This window comes from Dryobates pubescens, chromosome 1 (genome assembly GCF_014839835.1).
Source record: "Dryobates pubescens isolate bDryPub1 chromosome 1, bDryPub1.pri, whole genome shotgun sequence".
NCBI lineage: Eukaryota > Metazoa > Chordata > Aves > Piciformes > Picidae > Dryobates > Dryobates pubescens.
Window position 1 is genome coordinate 47,024,635 of NC_071612.1, and position 20,114 is coordinate 47,044,748.

Consider the following 20,114-nt stretch of genomic DNA (forward strand, 5'->3'; position numbering starts at 1 on the left):
GCAGGTATACAAATGATTCTCTATGCATTTCCTAGTGTTCTGGTGCTTGACTTTACAATGATTAATCCATAACAGAAGTTTTTTTTCACTGGAACATTTAGTGTTCAAGCACTGTAATAGCTACACCTCTTAAGAGGACAGGAGGCCAGGCATAAAACTGGATGCTCATCAGGACTATGTAACTATAAATCAAACAACCCATTACAGGGATGTGTTCTCAAAAGCCTTATGCTTTGGACATCTTCTGCATGGGTGGATTGCACAGTAGTCAAAGGATCTTGCCTCACAAATTTCAATGAAGACCAGTGTGCCTTGTACAGGATGATCAGATGGCTAATGAGTTCCTCAATGGTGCGCTGCGATCACAGGTATGCTATAGGGTTGTGCCACAAAGTCTCACCTGCAAGGAAAAACACATAAAGTTCCAGTGTAGAAGGTATGAGGAAGAACAGCAAAAGAAAGACAAGGAAATTGCTCATATGTGTATGTGAAGAGACAGAGGAGAACCTCCTGCATAAAGAAAACAGTACACATTGTTTGTATTCTGATTCTTCACTGTGGAGCCAAATCACAGCACCTGCATTTAGCACCTAAACTCCACTAACCACAAAGAGTGCCAACAACCATCTATTTTCCATGTCCTGAATGTCTTCTTTTTATATTACGTATTTCGCTACTGCTGAGGGGTGAAGGAAAGGAAGGTTGCTATTACGTAAATTTACCAAGGAAGGAAAAACCCAGAAATAGACCATAGAACGTAACACAGATTCAAACAGCCCATAATGTTGAATTAAACCTTTCTTTGTTGCTGTTGGTAAAATTAACACAGAAGCTCCCAAGTATATAAAACTGAAAAATACATTTGGAGAGATCTTGGGCCTAAGAAAAACATGATGATCAGAGTAGAGGCAGCTATAACTAAGACCACATTCCAAAGGATCTCAAATAAAACAGTATGGAAGGTTCATAAATATTTAATGCTGACAACCATTCCTTAGCATTCACAGGGGAAGTCCTTCTTAAAAATGAAAGTGCAATACCTAAATTGTACAAAGTGATGAAGCTCCTGAAGCAATCGCTTGGCTGTATACCAAGCTCTGACATCAGGAAAGACATCTGGGACAGAGACTGAGCTTTAGAGCTCCTCTATTGGAAACTGTTTCCAGTAGTATGTTAGCTGTTGCTGTCCTTCTCGAAGAAATACCTGGAACTGATAGAGGACAAATTTTACCAGAAAGAAAGAGATCAAACTATGACACAATTAATATGGGGATACAAGATTCAGGTTCTAATAACAAATATACTACTGAAAACAGTTTCTAATCAATATTACTGGAAACAAAAATTCCCAACATTAAAAATTAAAATGCAAGGCAGCATTGCATGAAATACTTGAATCATATTTCTGAAACATTTATTCCAAAAAACCCATGCATGCTGCCTCCAAAAGAAGGTTGCTTACCAGTAGCCAGAGGTGTCTGAAGTATGCTGTCTGTATGTACACTCATTCTGCCTGTGTAAAATGCTACAAATACTCAAGCTTTAAGATGTTCTCTAGAACAAGTGTATGGAGGGTAACACACAGGAATAAGTACGGCAGCATGCTCACATAGTCTTCTTTCAGTTGCAAATTCTAATATGCAGGGATTCCAAGGGAGTAGAGACAGAGAGCAGATGTATAGAGCTCCATTTCTTAGAAGTAATTCTTTTCTAGTGAGCACTTGCCAGATGCACTCATCCATACTCTGACTGTGAGCTGTGCCTCACTTCTAGTTTATTTTGGCATTTTCAAGTGATCAACAGCTTCAGGGCTGCTCTGTCAAATGCAGTATCACATCACTGGCTTGATACCTGATAAAGCTGTGTAAATAATGGAGGTACATAGGAAGGAGGTAGGCTTTAACACGTCTGCCTGAAATAGATGGGGCTCTGACAGAGTGCTCCTGAGTAGCAATGGCATATTGACCTCAGTCTTGGATCAGATCCTGACACAGTCCTTTATCTGGGTAAGCAGTTCCTAGGGGGAGGAGAGAGATGTGTTTTTGGATCTCTAGACAAGCAACAAAACCAGCTGTTGAAATAATAAAAAATGCCAGAGTTTCTGGCTGGTCTAATAATAGTCTAGACCAGACAGAGTAATTTGTGATAATGTGTGATAATTTGGCTTAGATTGAAACACACACAAAGAATATTTTTGCTGGGTTGCTGGGCCAAGGGGAAGAAGGAAACAAAAGGGGGAGGAGATGAGTTGGACTCAACAATTTGAAGTGCAGCAAGAACTAAAGCGTTGTGGGAAATTCTCTCCAGAAAGGCAAGGAATGAAGCTCCTATTTCACTTTTCAGCATCTAAACTGATTAAAATGATAAAAAAGAAATAAAAAGGGAAGAAATATTACATGCAGAAGCAAGTTTCAAAGATGTTATATAAACTGAACAAAAAAGCAGAGTATTTCCTGTCGTCTCAGGTAGTTGAAAGGAACACATCAGCATGTGGCATATGCTGCTCTAAAGCCCTTCATGAAGTACAATGTATTTGTGTCTTACAAGCAGGGTGAAGGAAAAATAATTGCATTCTTGTACTTCACTGGGAATCTCTGCTGTGTATGTGTGCGTAGGAATAAAAAGACTTCTGTCTACTTTCATAGCTAGGTTTCTCCAAGAAAACAAACCTTACTGTCTCAAAAAGGCTATAATTTGGTTGTTAAGATCTGAAAATTTCTCACTGAAATTTTACTTTGTCATATGCACCTTTGCTGTAAAGTATATACTTAAAATTTCACAACGGTAAAAGATGGAAATAACTCAGTAAATGGGTCTTTGTACTCTCAGATGAATGCTTACACTGGTTGCCTTGGCAGTTATTATTTTTTAAGTATTTTATTCTGATTTGCATCCATGGAATTGCCACTTTGTTTAGCCCTGCAAAAAGACACTGTTTTTCGACAAAAAATATCAGCTCCATAGAACTGTTTAATTGAAGTCGCCCGTGTAGCCTCAATGTCTATTCAGGTTCTGCAAAGCAGCTGATGCCTGCAATGAATGTATCAGTGTTTGGCTGAGATACAGGAGCCTCAGATCACAAAAGAATGCAGACAAAAGATTTTAAAAAAATGCAAAGGATGAAAAACAGTGTTTTCAAAAGGGAAAATGTAGCCTTTGGACATGACAACATTATTTTTGTTCTGAGTGAAAATAACAAGGGTCTCGTTCAATAGACGAATGACATTGGCAATAGAGCCAGCATAGGAAGCTGACATTGCTGAGGGCCAAGATCTGATAATTTGATCTCCATTTGTGTTCAGCTGGTCCAATGGGTTTTAGTGTAGTTGGAGAATGACATATCAGGAGCCTGCAGGCTTCCTGAAATGTCTCCAGCTAAGTGTGCCTTCTGCTTGCATTGTTACAACTGCTTGTGGCTCACAGCATAGCAGCATGATGACCGTCTAAAGGTAGATGGTTTTATGATGACTGAAGATGACTAAAATAGAAGAGTATTGATTTCCTTGAATAAGGACCTTTTTCACTGAAACACTGAGAAATAACCTTCATGCAAAACAAGGGATTTTGAGACTGCTCTCAAAAATGAGAAGGATCTCTGCATGAAAGCAGCAAATCCAATAATTTTAAAAGATCAAAAATTGTCTGCCAAGTGGGGGAAACAAATAACTTTGGTTACTTTTGCTGGTTTTCAATGTTTTTTTGACTAAAAGTACACTTCCTCCCTCTCCACCCCCCCTTTCTGTTAACAAACATCTCTTACCACAGTATTTTTCTCCTTTATAAGTATTCTCACTCAAAATATATGTGTTTCTATTGCCCTTCATGATTAAAGAGAGTAAGGAAAATAAGTAGAAAAAATGTGAGGGAATATGTAAGGGAAAAGAGCTGGTTCAGAGCTAAATGCTTCTTGGAAAGAGAGACTGTCAAGGCCAAATCGATTTGCAGTCCTTAAGTATTCATGTTTACCGCTGTTATCAGTGGACAGTATTGATATTGTGCTAAATAAGCTAGCAACACTGGACACATGTGAGCCTAATACTTAAGAATATACAACAATGTCCCCAGGATGAGGGCCCAGCTTTTCAGCTGCAGTGCAAAGAGCTGCCAAGGGAAAATCTTACAGAAGACAGCAAACGGAGTTCTGGAAATATACATGGCATGCAGGTGGATAATCTTCACAGTTCAATGCAAAAATTTGAAGTCTCCTAGGGTTTTGCTGTTTTGGGTTTTATTTTAGTAGTTTGTTGTTTGTTTCTTTTCATGGTACCACCTGTGAGCAGCCAGGCATTCTGTCACAATTTTCTTGTGCTGAGCACTGACACAGTTCATACTCACCAGAAGTGTTCACAAAAGTACCTTAATATTCAGCAACAGGATAATCCTAAAATAAAATATTTTTATGGTAATTATTGATTCATTATCTCAGTGGAGAAAAGTTTAATGTTAATGAGGTTATAACAGCCAGGTTACATTAATGTGTGTTTGCTAATAAAATCCACTTCTCTAATGTGGAAGTTTTTTTAAAAATCAGAGTATAGTATTACAAAGAAAATGAGTTTTCAACTTGAAATTTTTATCTGCTGCAGACATCTTTCAGTTATACAATCCACAACACTCAGCTTCTCAGAATATTTTTTTTTTAAAGCTGAAGAATAGAAAAATAATTTGATAGCTTTTCTTGAGTGCTTGGCTAGGACCCTTGACACATTTTGGATGACACCTGGTTACTTTAGGCCAGCCAGTCAAACATCATGCAAGATACAGCAGCGTTTCGCAAACATTTATTTTCCAGTTTATCTGATAAGAAGGAAGGACCTGCATACATCAGCAGCAGTTAAGGGAAAAATAAAATTTAAATCCTACATGATAGTATCAGTCCTGTCTTTTTCAATTTCATACCACAACCCTCACTCAAATCACCAGACTCCAATAGTGGAATAGATGATGACAAGCATCTTGACAGGCTGGAGAGGTGGGCACAAGCCAACCTCATGAGGTTCAACATGACCAAGTGCAGGGTCCTGCATCTGGGTCGAGGCAATCCCAGGCACAAATACAGGCTGGGCAGTGACTGGCTGGAAAGCAGCCCTGAGGAGAGAGACTTGGGGGTGCTAGTGGATGAGAAGCTCAACATGAGCTCTCAATGTGCACTTGCAGTCCGGAAAACTAATCAGATCCTGGGCTGCATCAAGAGAAGTGTGGCCAGCAGGTCAAAGGAGGTGATTCTCCCCCTCTACTCAGCTCTGGTGAGACCCCACCTGGAGTTCTGCATCCAGTTCTGGAGCGCCTGTTACAAGAGGGATATGGATGTGCTGGAACGTGTCCAGAGAAGGGCCATGAGGATGATCAGAGGGCTGGAGCACCTCTCCTATGACTGAAGGAGGAGACTGAAGGAGTTGGGGCTGTTCAGTCTGGAGAAGAGACGGCTCTGAGGTGACCTAATTGTGGCCTTCCAGTGTCTGAAGGGGGCCTACAAGAAGGCTGGGGAGGGACTTCTCAGGATATCAGGCAGTGATAGGACTAAGGGGAATGGAATGAAGCTGGAGGTGGGGAGATTCAGGCTGGACATGAGGAGGAAGTTCTTCACCATGAGAGTGGTGAGGCCCTGGAATGGGTTGTCCAGGGAGGTAGTTGAGGCCCCATCCCTGGAGGTGTTTAAGCCCAGGCTGGATGAGGCTCTGGACAGCCTGATCTAGTGTGGGGTGTCCCTGTCCGTGGCAGGGGGGTTGGAACTAGATGATCCCTGTGGTCCCTTACAACCCTGACTGATACTATGATACAATGATCTTCATTGTCAGGGCTTCCATACTGGTATTAAAGGGCTTAAGGCTTGACGTCAACTACAAGGTTTATGTGTTTTACACTCCATGCTTGCAAGAATCTATTTTGCTAGGCTTTTAGGGGCCCTGCACCCTCATTATAGATACTTATTTAAATAGCTGTAGTTTTTGAGTTCACTCAGTAATCAAGGAGACACCTATACTATTTAGATTGATGAAAAACTGAGCTATAGAACTATTCTTTTTCTTAAATCCTAGAAACATTTTCATATTATTCATACATTGCTTCTACAAAGCAATTTGGTGTCAATGACCCTCTTTGATATCAGCACTGTAGACCAACAACAGAGGCCTTACCCTATTTGCTTGCCTTCTTATTACTTGCATATTCATACACACATTCACTGTGTTTGGAATTTTTTTTCCATATTTATCAAGTATAATCATAGGATTGTGTTATTCTAAAGAAGAAGATTCATGTGATTAAATAATCACAAAGTTAAAGTTTATAATGTGATGGCACAACAGTAACTAAATTTCCTCTGGTTTAGTAACGTAAGTGAACACCAAATGTCTGGAGCTCCCAGTCAAGCAAGTTAGCAGTGCTTTGGCCAGATACTGTTGGCAAAGTCCTGAATTGGATGGACAGAAAACTCACACCTTGCCTCAGAGCTTTGCACTAGCCAGTTTCTGAGAGAGATCTGTACACAACAGGTCTCAGCTGAAAACTAAAGCAACTTTGGATTTTCCCCAATGCGTATATATGTTAAGTCCTCTAGCCTTCCCCAAACCTCAGCCTTTCCCAGACTTCAGCTACTGATACTGTTTATTCTTCACAATGTTTGTTCCTTTAGCCAGAAAGAATTTGCACTCCTTCATCTCAAAGAAACAGCCCACTCAGTCCAAATCTTACAGCTGCTTTCACATTTTCATTAGCTCAAAGGAAATGCCACATTCTTCAAGGGGCCGCTGAGCAGAAAGCCTTAATAGTGTGGAAAGCATGAGAGGCAAAGAAGAGCCTGAGAAGAATTTCCTGGCATTTCACACCACAAGAGGAGGTACAGGCTATTCCTCCTCTCTCTGTGAAGGTCTTGTTCCAATTACATAGGCATTTGTTGTTTCCAATGACAGGAAGGAGCACCCAAGAACTAGTAAGGCAAAACCGATTTCAGATACTCTCACCTGTGCTTTCTCCATTCTTTCTGGTTGATCCCATTGACTAATTAAATTGTCTTTATGTATAAAATCTTCTAAATGCTTATCTGAGGTTAACTTTTATCAGTTCAGGAACTGCTTCACAGAAAGAAATCTTTTCTATCTACTCTGAACTCCCCTGCTCCTGATGCTGTCTAAATGCCAGAAGTTGTTTAAAGATCTCTACAGTGTTCAATTCGCCATCAGTAAGAGTTCAATGGTCTGGAAAATAAGGAAGACAGTGTCAGAATGAGTTTCTGGGATGCTTTCACAAAAGCTGTGTGTTCAGCACTGTGCTGGAGCCAGGAACAAGCTATCAGTCCTGAAGCAGCTCTCTCAGAGACAACTTTATCCCCAAAGCCTTCAGGGTTGTAACACAGCTTTTACATTCTGAAAATCCATGGATGTGCTCATGCCCTGAATTTGTATCTGGACAACAATTTCAGACTTCCTTCAAGCTGAGAGAAAACAAGTGAGATGTTCTGATTGAAATGGAAATACAATTAACATATAATTAAAACACAGGTTTTGATCTAGAATTCATCTATGAAATTTTAAGCACACTGCCCCTTTTGCCCAGATCGGGGAGGCATGCATATAAAGGAGGTAGGTTTGAGTTACTCTTTTCTCTGTGTTTCATCTGTGCACCAACATATGGAATTTTCTACTGTTGATAGCTCTGGCCTACATTATTGTTACTGGCAAAGCAATGATTTAAGACTGAGAAAGGAATGCAGAAATTTGCAAAAGGAGGATGTAAAATATGCAGATAAAACCTTGGTCCTGTCTCACACAATAATAGGAAATACAGCCTTCCAAGGAGCTTAGTATGGATTTATTGTCCAGTCCCAGGGCAAGACATTAGAGAAAGGAAAATGTATATTGAGAATTTCTGAGGTAAATTGTCTCTTGTTTTACTCTTGTGCTTACTCTGCCTGAATGTTGATATACTGCTGCAGCACTAGGGCTCATCTTTCTTTGGATTAGCACTAAAGAAAATGCATTAGTTTGACAGTTGCAGTAAACCAGCCTAGAGCTTTTTCTTTTTTATTCATGGCTGGGTAGGTGTGCAGGTCACGTTCCAGCCTCATTAGTGAATGGTAGCAGCTTAAGTCTGGTTATTAATTCTCCAGCTTGCAAGTTGTTAGCAACTGAAGCCAAATAATATTGACATAGTGTTGGCTGAACCAGAGATTTCTGAGTCTAGCAGCACTTTTATTTTTGTTTCCTGATGAAAAATGTCTTGTTGGAAAAAAAAAAAAGTAACTGACTAATGCTAGACAGGTTCACATGTGCTAATGTTACACTGGGTGTGTTAACAACTGGAAAAGTTACATGATTGAATGTCTCCCTTCTTTTTCAGGTATTTTTTCGTGATTTCTCTGGAGAGTTTAAAAACAGATTTAGTGAGTGAAAAGACTTAAATTGCACTTCCTGTTCTCCCCAAGAATTGAGTTTTTGCCTAAGTGCAATGGTTTTTGCTAAATTAAAATACCAAAATATCTTGTGTTTAAAAGATGTAATATCCATCTTAATTAATCTGAAATACTTTGACATTCTTAGTCTTCTACTAGTAGAAATATCTTTTTTATTCTGCAACATTACCAGGTCAGAACTTTCAGGGGACCACTATAAATGTTAATGATATCCTAATCATATGACAGGAATTATATTCAAAGTGGTCGTGAGAGATGAAGTTTCATCATTGTCAAAAACTATCTATCATTGTCAAAAACTTTCTAATGTGCTCATGATCACAGGATCATAGCATGGTAATGAAATTAACTGCAGACTAATTCAATTCATACATTTCTTTCATCCTTCTAATTACAATAGCACAACTTTTATTTGTGTCACACATTTGTGTATGTTTGTGCATACACGATCCTTGTGTTTCTGTCAGTAACAAAGTTACAGAAATAAGCTAATATTGATTTTTGGATCTAATAATACAATTAAAGCCCAGAACTAGAAAAAGTAAAACCTCATGTTGCATGACAGTATGGCATTTGTTTCCTTTAATTACTACTAAAATGCAAGGGGAATTTTGTATGCCATTTTCTAGTCTCTTCATTACCATCTGAATGCTATTCACATATAAGCAGTGTTTTAATCCTAAAATTCGACTTCCTCTTTTCAAAACTCCCACAAAATTAGCACTGTAGCTTACCTTTCAATTTAAACTAAATTCTTGGAAAATCCAGTTACATTAATCTCAGGCTATTCATGGTTACATGTTGCTTTTCTTGCTGTGACTGTACTCTGCACTGTTGAGCTGAAGGAGTATTGAAATGTCAGCATGCTTTTTGCCTATAAATAAAGTATGGGCATGTAGAGTGAGTGGTGTCAAGAGGAGAATGACAAATCACGTCTGCAGATAACCTATATTTCTTGTGCATATCCTGCATACAATTCCACCCAATATTGACACGTAATTTCTGCAGTGCAGTCTAAATCATATTCAAAGGATGGACAGGTTTTATTGCCATTCATCTCTGTCAGGATCACTTGAACAGCGTGTGTAACTGAATGCCCCAAGAGGCAATCTTTTTCTGTGCAAAGTGATATCAGAATATGAACAGTGGGCCAAGAAGGAAAGCAGAACTTCATGGCCCTCCTGAGAAAGAAAACTGAACAGATTCTACTGAACCAAGTAACAACATTTTAAAATTATGCCCATTGGACCTGATCCTTGATTTGTCTAATGTCTTGTTTCCTGACCCTTGTCACATGAATCTTTTTATACTAAAGATATTAACTTAAAGGCATCCCAGTTCTCATACTACCTCTGTCTTCAGTTACCCTAGCTAATATACACTTGAAATCGTATTTTAAGCGGAAATTCTGAGGCTGCTAGAAGTATCACTTTTGTTAAAGGCTAGTGAGGAATCATGAGAAATGGTAGGATCAAAAATCTGGAATCAGGAGAAATGGTAGAATCAGAAACTATCTAGAACAACTATCTTGTAAGATGCTTATTTGTTGGAGGACTGTGACATGATCACTAACTGGGACAAGCAGTTTTAAGGAGCAGGGAAGTGAAAGCAAGAGAGCCAGGAAACAAGGGGTAGCAATAAAGAAAGGGAGAATTGGGACCAACTTACAATACACATTCTGTTTAGTTCTGGCTTCTAAATGCCTCAAACACCTCACAGTCATTAATACCTTCATCCAGAAAATAAAAAGAATGAAATGACACACTGAGATGTTTGTTATTTTACAACAATCATGGCCTTATATTTGATATCACAGTTTTTCCATTTGTACTGTCAACCACACAGTTGATAATTCCTCACTTTTCTCCCAGTTACATTACTGTTTTGTTGGCTGCAATAAAAAGTTGTGTCTATATATTTATTCTTTGTATAATAAATATCCTAGCACATTTAAGATAAGCTTATGTTGTTCACACTGATCTAGACTCTGCTCGCAAGGAAGTTTTGCGTAGGTTTCACCACAGACTCTGGTGTTATTTCTTCTGTATTTTTCCTGTCATTTTGGCGATCAAGGTCAGTGATGAACTGGAACAGTGATGACAGAGCTGTACCAGCGCAGCACTTTCTGGCAAGTAAGCTTTAAAAAAGTTACTTAGAACATCTCAATAAAAGTGAAGTAGATCTTGTGCATTTTACATGTCTTCACTCTACCTGCTTTATACCTGCTAATCGAGGGTTCTGCAATTGGTGGACTCAGTAGTGGTGGTATAAAGGTATAGAGACTATAAAAGCTGTTTCTTCAAAAGCCCTTCACAAAATATGGCAAATGGGACTTTTCAGTAGCCAGTTCAGACTGCCAGGCAGCCCAGAATCAAAGGCATACAAAGACAGTTTAAAGCTTCTTGCTTATAATCCCCAAAGGCTGTGAATTCAGTCCTGCTTCCAGACATGCAGTGTAAAAATTCTCCTGTAGTCCTGCTGTATTTTTTACTTAATTTGGCAGGTTGCTTCCACATCAGGACTGGGTTTCCTGATCTGAAAATGCAGCAGAAATGTGAGTGTTTTACTCATGTGGTGAAGTAGACACAGGAGCTTGGCAGTTATTTCTGTACACCTATTTTAATCTGTGCCAGTAGATGAAGACACATACTCCACAGAATTACAAGCAGAACAATGGAATCTTTCTGCCAAATTTATCTGGGTTTGGACCAGGCACGTAAATCCTCACATTACCCATAACACACACACACTGTTGAAGCAATCCAGTGCAAGAAGGATGGATTTTCCAGACTTGCAGATTGATTTGATGAGATCATATTTGGGGGCAATAATGCCATTGCAGATTGATTTGATGAGATCATATTTGGGGGCAATAATGCCATTCCATTTCAGTGCTTTCCCTCTCTTGTAACAAACAACAGTGCTACCAACTTCTGCGAGCTGTAGGAAGTTCTGAGATATGGATATGAACAGAAAACATTAAATAGTGAAGTTTCAAAAAGCTATATTTTGAAGGAAAATAAAAGAACACCCATATAATTTCACAGCAATTTGTTAAATTTAAGACCAAAAAGAAATCAAGCCAGCTTCCTGGAGCTGGTAAAGTGGCTAGCTTTCTGAGCCTTAGATATAATATACTGCTCACAGAATACATCACATTCAATTCTTTTATGACAGACAGTATAACTTCATGTTTGTGTGTGATTGAGAGCTACACCAAAATGTGTTCCTCAAGTGCTGCTTTGTATTGAGCAATTTTTCTCTTTACACTGTAATAAATTTAGTACTGTGTGTATAGTGTCCACAAAATACCATCTATAAAAAAACCAGTATTGGAGATTCACCACTACTAGAAGATTGTACTAGATTCCATGCATATTCAGGATAAGACTTTTTCAGTCAAGCCAACAGGAAAAGAAACAGTAGGTTAACAGATATAAAGAGAAATAGTAGGTAATTAAACAAAGCAGGAAAATTTAGACAGGAGATTATTTCAACACAAAACTTGATCTGGGGTGAGAGAGGTTAGAGAACTGGGCAGCTGAAGAGGATAGTAACTTCGGTATCTCTTAAGTTCTTGTTCTTAACTGGATCTGACCATGACCTCCACTGTTTTGCAAGAGGGGTAGTGGGTGTCCTGTTCCTCCTAATCTGCTTCTCCCTACTAAAACAGAATATTAGTAAGGAAAAAATGCTGTGAGGAACTATGTCTAGTGAAATAAAGTGATGAATGACCTCAACTACCTAGGCTAAGAAATTTATTAGTGTGATTATACTGACAGAAAGAGCTTCCAACTCAGAAAGGGCCCTTTAGATGCATCATTCCTACAGCTAAGAGCAAATATGGGGAAAAAACAACATAAAACAAAGCAACACCACCAAAAACAAACAAACAAACAAACAAACAATATATATAGAGAAAATAGGAGATAAAATCCATGTAGAGAATTAACACATCCAAGTGCTGTGTTCTACACATTGGCCACAACAACCCCATGCGGTGTTACAGGCTGGCGTCAGAGCAGCGGTGTTACAGGCTGGAGTCAGAGCAGCCAGGCAGAAAGAGACCTGGGGGTACTGGTTGACAGTAGGCTGAACATGAGCCTGCAGTGTGCCCAGACAGCCAAGATGGCCAATGGCATCCTGACCTGTATCAGCAACAGTGTAGCCAGCAGAAGCAGGGTCATTCTGCCCCTGTACTCAGCACCTTGAGTCCTGTGTCCAGTTCTGGGCCCCTCAGGTTAGGAAAGAAGTTGACTTGCTGGAACCTGTCCAGAGAAGGGCAACAAGGCTAATGAGGGGTCTGGAGCACAGCCCTGTGAGGAGAGGCTGAGGGAACTGGGGTTGCTTAGCCTGGAGAAGAGGAGGCTCAGGGGAGACCTTATTGCTGTCTACACCTACATGAAGGGAGGTTGCAGCCAGGTGGGGGTTGGTCACCTCTCCCAGGCAACCAGCACCAGAACAAGAGGACACAGTCTCAAGATGTGCCAGGCAGGTTTAGGCTGGATGTTAGGAAGAGGTTCTTCATAGAGGGAGTGATTGCCCATTGGAATGGGCTGCCCAGGGAGGTGGTGGAGTCACCATCACTGGAGGTGTTCAGGAGGAGACTTGATGGGGTGCTTGGTGCCATGGTTTAGTTGTTGGATGATGTGTTTGGCACGTTGATCTTGAAGGTCTCTTCCAACCTGGTCTATTCTATTCTATTCTATTCTATTCTATTCTATTCTATTCTATTCTATAAAGAAAATAAAGAAAAGTGAAATGGCATTTCACAAAGGGTGGCAGAAGCAGGTCATTAACTCTGCATCTATTAGGCTCTATCCTTGATAGTTCAATGATGCTACCCAAGTTCTTTACTGGGAAGGAACAGCGAAAACTACATTTGAGTTCTCTCGGCACTTTTTGGTTTGGCATAGCAGGATTCTGGATATAACTAAATCACTTGGGCATTATGATAAAATAAATACACAGAATCTAACTAATTCCTAGTAAACAGAGCAATAGGAAAGGAAGATAAGCAAAAGCAGTTATTTATACTCCCACATCTTGACACTAAGGTTGATTTAGTTTTCTATGCCTTTTCCTCTTATGAGTAACTTAGATGCACAAGGAAGAAAGGTTCTTTTCTAGGGATTAGGATCACTCCATTTCTAAAACATTGAGGACATCTTATTTTGTTTTAAAAAAACATATCAGTTTGGGACACCTACTGTCTCAAAAGCAGAGCCAGACCAGACAGGTGAAAAGTATGCAAATAAATATAGACCTCTTAGAGATGCAATGGTAAAAAACAACTAAACAGTGGCATTTTGAGAACAGACATGGATCATATTTGAAATTCAGCAACATAAATAGCCCTGCAGCCCTGCTGCAGCCATATCTGGAATACAGTGCACTGGCATTTCCAACCATTTAGGAAGAATGTAGGAGAAATGTAATCGTGAATGGTATTATGTAAATGAAGCTGTGTAAAAATTCCTGGGGAAAGAAAAAATACAAGACTTTGTACAAGATGGACAGTTTTAGCATCTCCATGTGAAGGAATCATTTCATTTGTTACAGCAGCTCAAAAACCATGTTGACTGCTACAGGATCTGGTTTGGTTTACAGTTCAGTTCACTATCTGAAATCAACAGTTAAATTAATTTTTGAAAACTGCAGCTAACCTAGCTTTTGCTGGCTGCATGTCTCTGCATACATAGTCTATTTGTGTATATTCCTCACATAGTGCCACCCAACAGAAAATTATGTTTTCTGTTTGCTACTCTAGCTTTCACTCTTTACCCTTGTTGATAAATCTGGGTATTTCAGCTGCATGTGTTAGGTGTCAAAGACTGCTGCACTGCAGCATTTGCTAGGTTTGCACACAGCACTGATCGGTACTCCAGGGACCTTGGTGTTTCTGCTACAATAAATAAGCTACAGAGGAGGACCTTATGCTGCTTACATCATGTGTCAGGCAGGCTTACTTTCTTTTGCATTCCAACTTAAAAATATTTCATCAGCATCCCTATTCTTTAAAAATACTTTCATTATCATAGAATCATAGAATGGTTTGGGTTGGAAGGGACCTTAAAGATCTAGTTCCAACCCCTCTGCCATGGGCAGAGACACCTCACGACCAGGTTGCTCAAGGACCCATCCAATCAGGCCTTGAACACCTCCAGGGACCAGGCATCCACAACCTCCCTGGGCAACCTGTTATAGTGTCTCACCACCCTCATTGTAAAGAACCTTTTCCTAATGTCCAGTCTAAATCTAGCCTCTTCCAGCTCAAATCCATTCCCCCTCATCTTATTTTACTTCCATATTGTCACTTGTAAGTTCAGTGTATGGTTTCAAGCCACACCTCCCATGTTACTCTTGCTTGCACTGCCTGCTGTAGAAATACCCCAGAAAAGGAGGTATCCTCTTAACCAGTGCTTAGTTCACATACCCAAGCTGTTTCTGATCCAACTTCTTTCTGAGCTCCTGCTTTATACTGGTTTATGATCTCCAATTCTTTCTCAACCTTCTATTCATAGTAAATGTTACTTGTAATATTCCTAAATGGGATATAACTACATTCAGAGCCTCCTAATATATATGACACTTTGGTTTATTAGAGCATAGGCACTGTTGCCTTCTTGGCAGAGCTAATTTACACTTCTAACTGCAGATTCTGTTTAGAAGACAAAGATGCCTTATGGCTGAACATCCTGGAAAATACTCCTGTAAGAAGTTTTGTCCCTTGTTATAATATTAATCTACATTAACAAAAAAATACTAAAAAGCTGTAGAGATTCTCTGGAACAATGTTGATAACATGATCAGAAGTCAGCACCTGATTTAGTTTAATCAATCATGACTGTACAATAGATTTTTAATTTAGTAAGAGCAAGCTGTTTAATTTTTAACAATCCTCCTTCCTCTCCATCTTCCAGCAAACCCAGGAGTGCATGATGGGAAAATATTCAAAGGAAACCACATGTTCAAAAATTTGGACTTCTTTTCAGTTATTGAGCTTCTCTGGCCAATTAGACCTCTTCTAGTCACCGAATTAATTAATTTCCTTTGTTTTGGACTTTATTTTTTCACATTGGTTTTAAATAGTAGATATTGTTTACACAGAAAACAGTATCATTCTGAAGCCCTTACAATATTTTATCTAGTAACTGATGGCCACTGTCAGAACATCACCTAGGGGTTAGAAGTTAACACCTACAAGAAATTAAATCTCTGTTAAACCTGGAGTTTTCCTCTTACCTTGTGTGTGCTAAAAGTGAAGGCAGAAATGGATCTCGAGCTTGCTCTTATTTAATTTTCTGAATGCAAGCATGAAAAATTACCCAAGGATGAGGAATAATACACATATACAGTGCCATTCCCACCCTCTTCAACATGAGCTTTGGCTGTGCAAGGTCTTGATGCTGTAGAACTTGAGCAGAAATGCTTACAGGCAGACAAATTCTGTTCATAGTGCTCCAGAAGGCACATCTGCTAAATTTCAATCATCCCCATATTCAGAAGCAGATGTTAAAATAGTGATTCATATAATAACTTACTATGCAGCATATTCTAACCTTGCAAAAGCAAAAAGAAAAAAAAAACTTAATAAAATGTAACCCATTTGTGAACCACTGTGTATGGCTATACACAAGGCTCTACTTTTGCAAGAGTCTGATTCTATTCCATGACTAACCATTTACTTGATTTTCTAGACAGCATATCCTTTTGTTTTCTGGCATAAAAGACTCAATATCCTCCCTGAAAATCCATTTCAAAATAACATTATTATAGGTAGTCAGGGCAAGCTGCATAATGGTAAATTACATGTTAGGGTACTACAGTATGCACAGTATTAATGATCAGAATGTCTGTGATATATTTCATATACCAGGCTAGTAGGTGACTACAAGTAAAATAGTAGCCTTTTCCTTTGTCCTTTTCAAGGTAATCATATCCTCCTGGTAGAGCATGATGTTCTGTCACACATTCCCAGAAACTCCTCCAATACAATTTACTTCAGTGGAAGCAATGCAGAAAGCTAGTTATGAAAACTGTAGTTTATACATATGGCCATTAAGTGGCAGCCTAGTAACAAACTAAAAAAGGTACTTGATGCTCCACCAAGTGGGTATTTCCTAATGATTTAACATTGCAACAGAGTTTCTAAACACTAGAGAGAAAAATGAACGAGGCATGACTAGTCCCTGGAGGAAGAAAAAAAAAATCTATCCCTAATAAAAGCTCAATACTAAGCGGCGGGTGAGGAAAGAGGTTGAATATTAGATGGCAAAGGAGGTCAGAGTACGTGCCTGCATAAGCAAAACTGATCAAAGAATAAGAAACAAAGGATTTAATTTATGTCTTAAAAATCCATTGCTTTTTCTTCCCTTTGATACAGGCAGTTAGTACTTCCATCACCTATGGAAGCTAGTGGGCAGGATTACATCAATAAAATCTAATTTTCAGTTAAATGCTTTCACAGACTTTAAATTGATAAAAATACAGCTCAAAAAGCTTTCAAATGTTCAATCAGTACCACAAGTCTAAAATGTCAAAGAACAATGTATCATTGTTCTGTTATTTGTCATAAAGGGTTACATGTGAAACAAGAACAGTTAGATCTCTCTGCATTAAGCTTTATTTTTATGTGGAATTAACAGGATTTAGCAGTTTCAAGCACACTTGAAACAGTATGTAAAAAAATCACTGAAAATGAGCTTTCTTTGCATTTATGTAAATGAAAATCAGGATTAACTCTGCTAATGCTGGTGTAGTTTTAAAACAGCATGAAATTTGTACAATAAACCCCAAACTGTTAGTCACAGCAAATTTTAAGTAAGTTACTTCTCAGAGCTGCTAAATTACACAGCTCATCCTTAAACACAGCATTATGAATATATGGAGGCCACATATAATTTGACTTCAAATAGCTGCAATTATCAAATTTCACTACTACCCAATAAATATCTTCATCTGACAATTCCTGATTTTCGTATCCGTGATGTCCACATATTACTGATGTTCTTTGCAGGCCAGAACTGAGGAAAGTCTAGAGATAAATGCCAACCAATTAGTAATCAAACCTAGTCTGCACTATATTTTCATATGAATAACTTTTACTGCATCGAGCCTAAAAATTACCTATCAGAATGAGGTATAATTTGAAAAATTAAAAACACCCTCATACAAAGCTGAAGAAGCCTTTGCTGCATACTCATATTCCTTCAAATTACCACAAATCCTTTTTGCCCACACATACCTATCTGAATTACTTGGCTGACACTCAGTGCTTAAAGTAGAGAACTGGTTCCCAAAGCTGTAACAATTACTCAAAACGGTCCATATTCTGCTCTTTCTGCACCTGCTGCTTGCCATAAATGGATGTTTCTCAAGATGAAAGAGGGAACCTCCAACCTTCTTGGCTTCCTCCTGGGTATCAAACCAAGGTCACCATCTTCTTTCTTTCAACTTGCTGCCTCATTACCACTTAGCCTGTTGATACTTTCCTGGTTTTAATGCGAAAAGAGGTGGAAGTGAAATGCTCTAAAATGGCTTACACAGATGTGTCTCTCCAACCTGATATTGCATCTTCTGCAATAGCTAATAGCAAATACTTACAGAACCAGGATGAAAATAGCTTAATTAACTTCTCCCTTCAGCAGTAAGCAGTTCAGAAACTTTCTGAGCCAAACAAAGTGGTGGCAGTACTTTTTTCAGTATCAGTTACAGTCAGTGGGCCTTGTCCTCTATTTTATTTACTCCCTCTTAAACCTATTTTAACCGTTGCCTCACAACAACTGTGTGGCAATGATCAGTGACCTCACAAGGCATTCTGGCACTTCTTCCTAGGTTTCAATTGCAGCCTCTCACACTACCTCTTGCTTACTCACAGCTTTAAATCTGCAACCAGATCATTTCATCAACAGCCCTCTAGTGCTTATATTAAGGGAATAATGATACCATAGACTCTACTGACTAAAATTAAGGGAATAAGCATTAAAAGGCCCTGACAGCTACTGATAGAATGCAGCTCTCTGTAAAAAGACCTGGAGGACAACAGTTGAATTTCAGTTAGCAGCCTGTCCTTGTTTTCTGTTGAAGGTGCAGAGCGGTAGGGCAAAAGGCAATGGATGCAAGTCAGAGGATAGAAAATTTCAATGAGGTATTGGGAACAATTTTGTTACCATGAAGGCAGTTCAATACTGGAACAAGGGCCCAGAGCGGTTGAAGGTGTACTGCAAAAAGTCCTGAGCAACCTGATTTATTTGGTCCTGTTCTGGTCAGGGGCTTGACCTACATGGCCTCTGGAGACCTCTTTCAACCTGAAGGATTTTGTTTCCGAGTCTCTGATTGCTATGATTAGACCCAAAGACGTGTCTTCGCAAGAACCAGAAGACAGGGAACTAAGTACCTTCCCAGAAGAGTGCAATTTCTGTCAGAAAGTTTCCTTTGGAACAGATTAACTACATAAATTCTTTTTTGTGAAGGACTCGATAAAGAATAGTTTCACAGAATCTGATCTTGTCACTTGAGAGAACCATGTACTATACAACTGCAGCACTTCAGCAGCATCTTCAGAAGAAGTCTATCAACTTCAACTTTGTTTTCCTTCCAATTTTAATATTTATTTATTAGCATGTATTTCTGGCTATGGTTGCAACCCTGATAAGCAACTTCCATTTGAGTTTCTAGATTCCAATAAAGGCAGTGAAACATTCTGGTTCATTCTGCCACATATTTTCTACAGTTGTATACTACTTTCCCAGATTATTTGCATGGAATTGGCAAGTTACATGTGTCTGGCTGATCAAGTATTTTGTGTATTGTAAGAGAGCATTCATTAACTTATCAGATAGGAATACCAAGTTAGGAATACCTGTATAAGAATATTTACTTTATGACTGCTCTCCCAGGATTATGGGGACATTTATGGAGTTTGAATCCCAAGACATTATTAGACCATTTTGTCTTACTTTCTGTGCATCACAGTTATCCAATATATTTATTGTTTAGCTTATCAAAACAAGACAGAGAGGTGCCTTGACTACAGCATGTATGGTCATATGTGTGTTATCCAGTCCCATTCACACACACATGCAGACAAAGAATTATGTGCATGTACAGAAAGATATATACACATGTATACTATTCATACACATACAGAGAACAACATATCCTGGAGCTAAGAATAATGAACTAAAAGAAAAAAAACCTACAGGCTTAGGTTCTCAACTACACCACAGATTTTCTTTTTAATAAGACACAAACTGATACCATATTAACTTTTTTTAATATGATGGGATTCCTACTTATATGAATAATGCAGAATAGATGCCAGAGGACTTTAGGCTTTAATACCAGTTAGCCTCATCATTTGGCAGGTGAGATATTTCCCATAGGTCATACAATTCTACATATTTATTCCTAGTGATTCCACTAATCTCTGCTCTGGAAAGCTGAGCTCCTTTACCAGAGCTTCTCCCCCCATCTGATGCAGATAACTCCAGCAATAATCCTCTAGTGACTGGAACAGATGTTGCTGTTTATTTAATTTATTTATTTTCCTAATGCACAGCTGCCAGCGCCAAAAACAAAAGAATTAATTCCATCAGGACTGCAATTTCCAGTGAATACATGTTAAAGGACAGAGTCCCTAGAAATTATTAAATTTATTTTTTTTTTAAAGAAGGGTGTCAAGCTTGAACTTGAACAAATA

General features: G+C 38.8%; 2 long non-coding RNA genes across 2 annotated transcripts in view; both read right to left on the bottom strand.

The window, feature by feature from the left end:
- Nucleotides 1-7: 7 nt before the first annotated feature.
- The window catches only part of LOC128897834 (uncharacterized), a 28,009-nt gene continuing 7,902 nt past the window's right edge, over nucleotides 8-20,114 (bottom strand). The window contains exon 3 of the long non-coding RNA XR_008462606.1: nucleotides 8-400. This is a non-coding gene — a long non-coding RNA (uncharacterized LOC128897834). The remainder of the gene's footprint in view (nucleotides 401-20,114) is intronic.
- Nucleotides 6,463-10,146, bottom strand: LOC128897830 (uncharacterized). Its single transcript, XR_008462603.1, has 3 exons — nucleotides 10,079-10,146; nucleotides 9,145-9,284; nucleotides 6,463-7,196 (listed from the first exon to the last, which is right to left on the bottom strand). It is a non-coding gene; the product is annotated as an uncharacterized LOC128897830 (long non-coding RNA).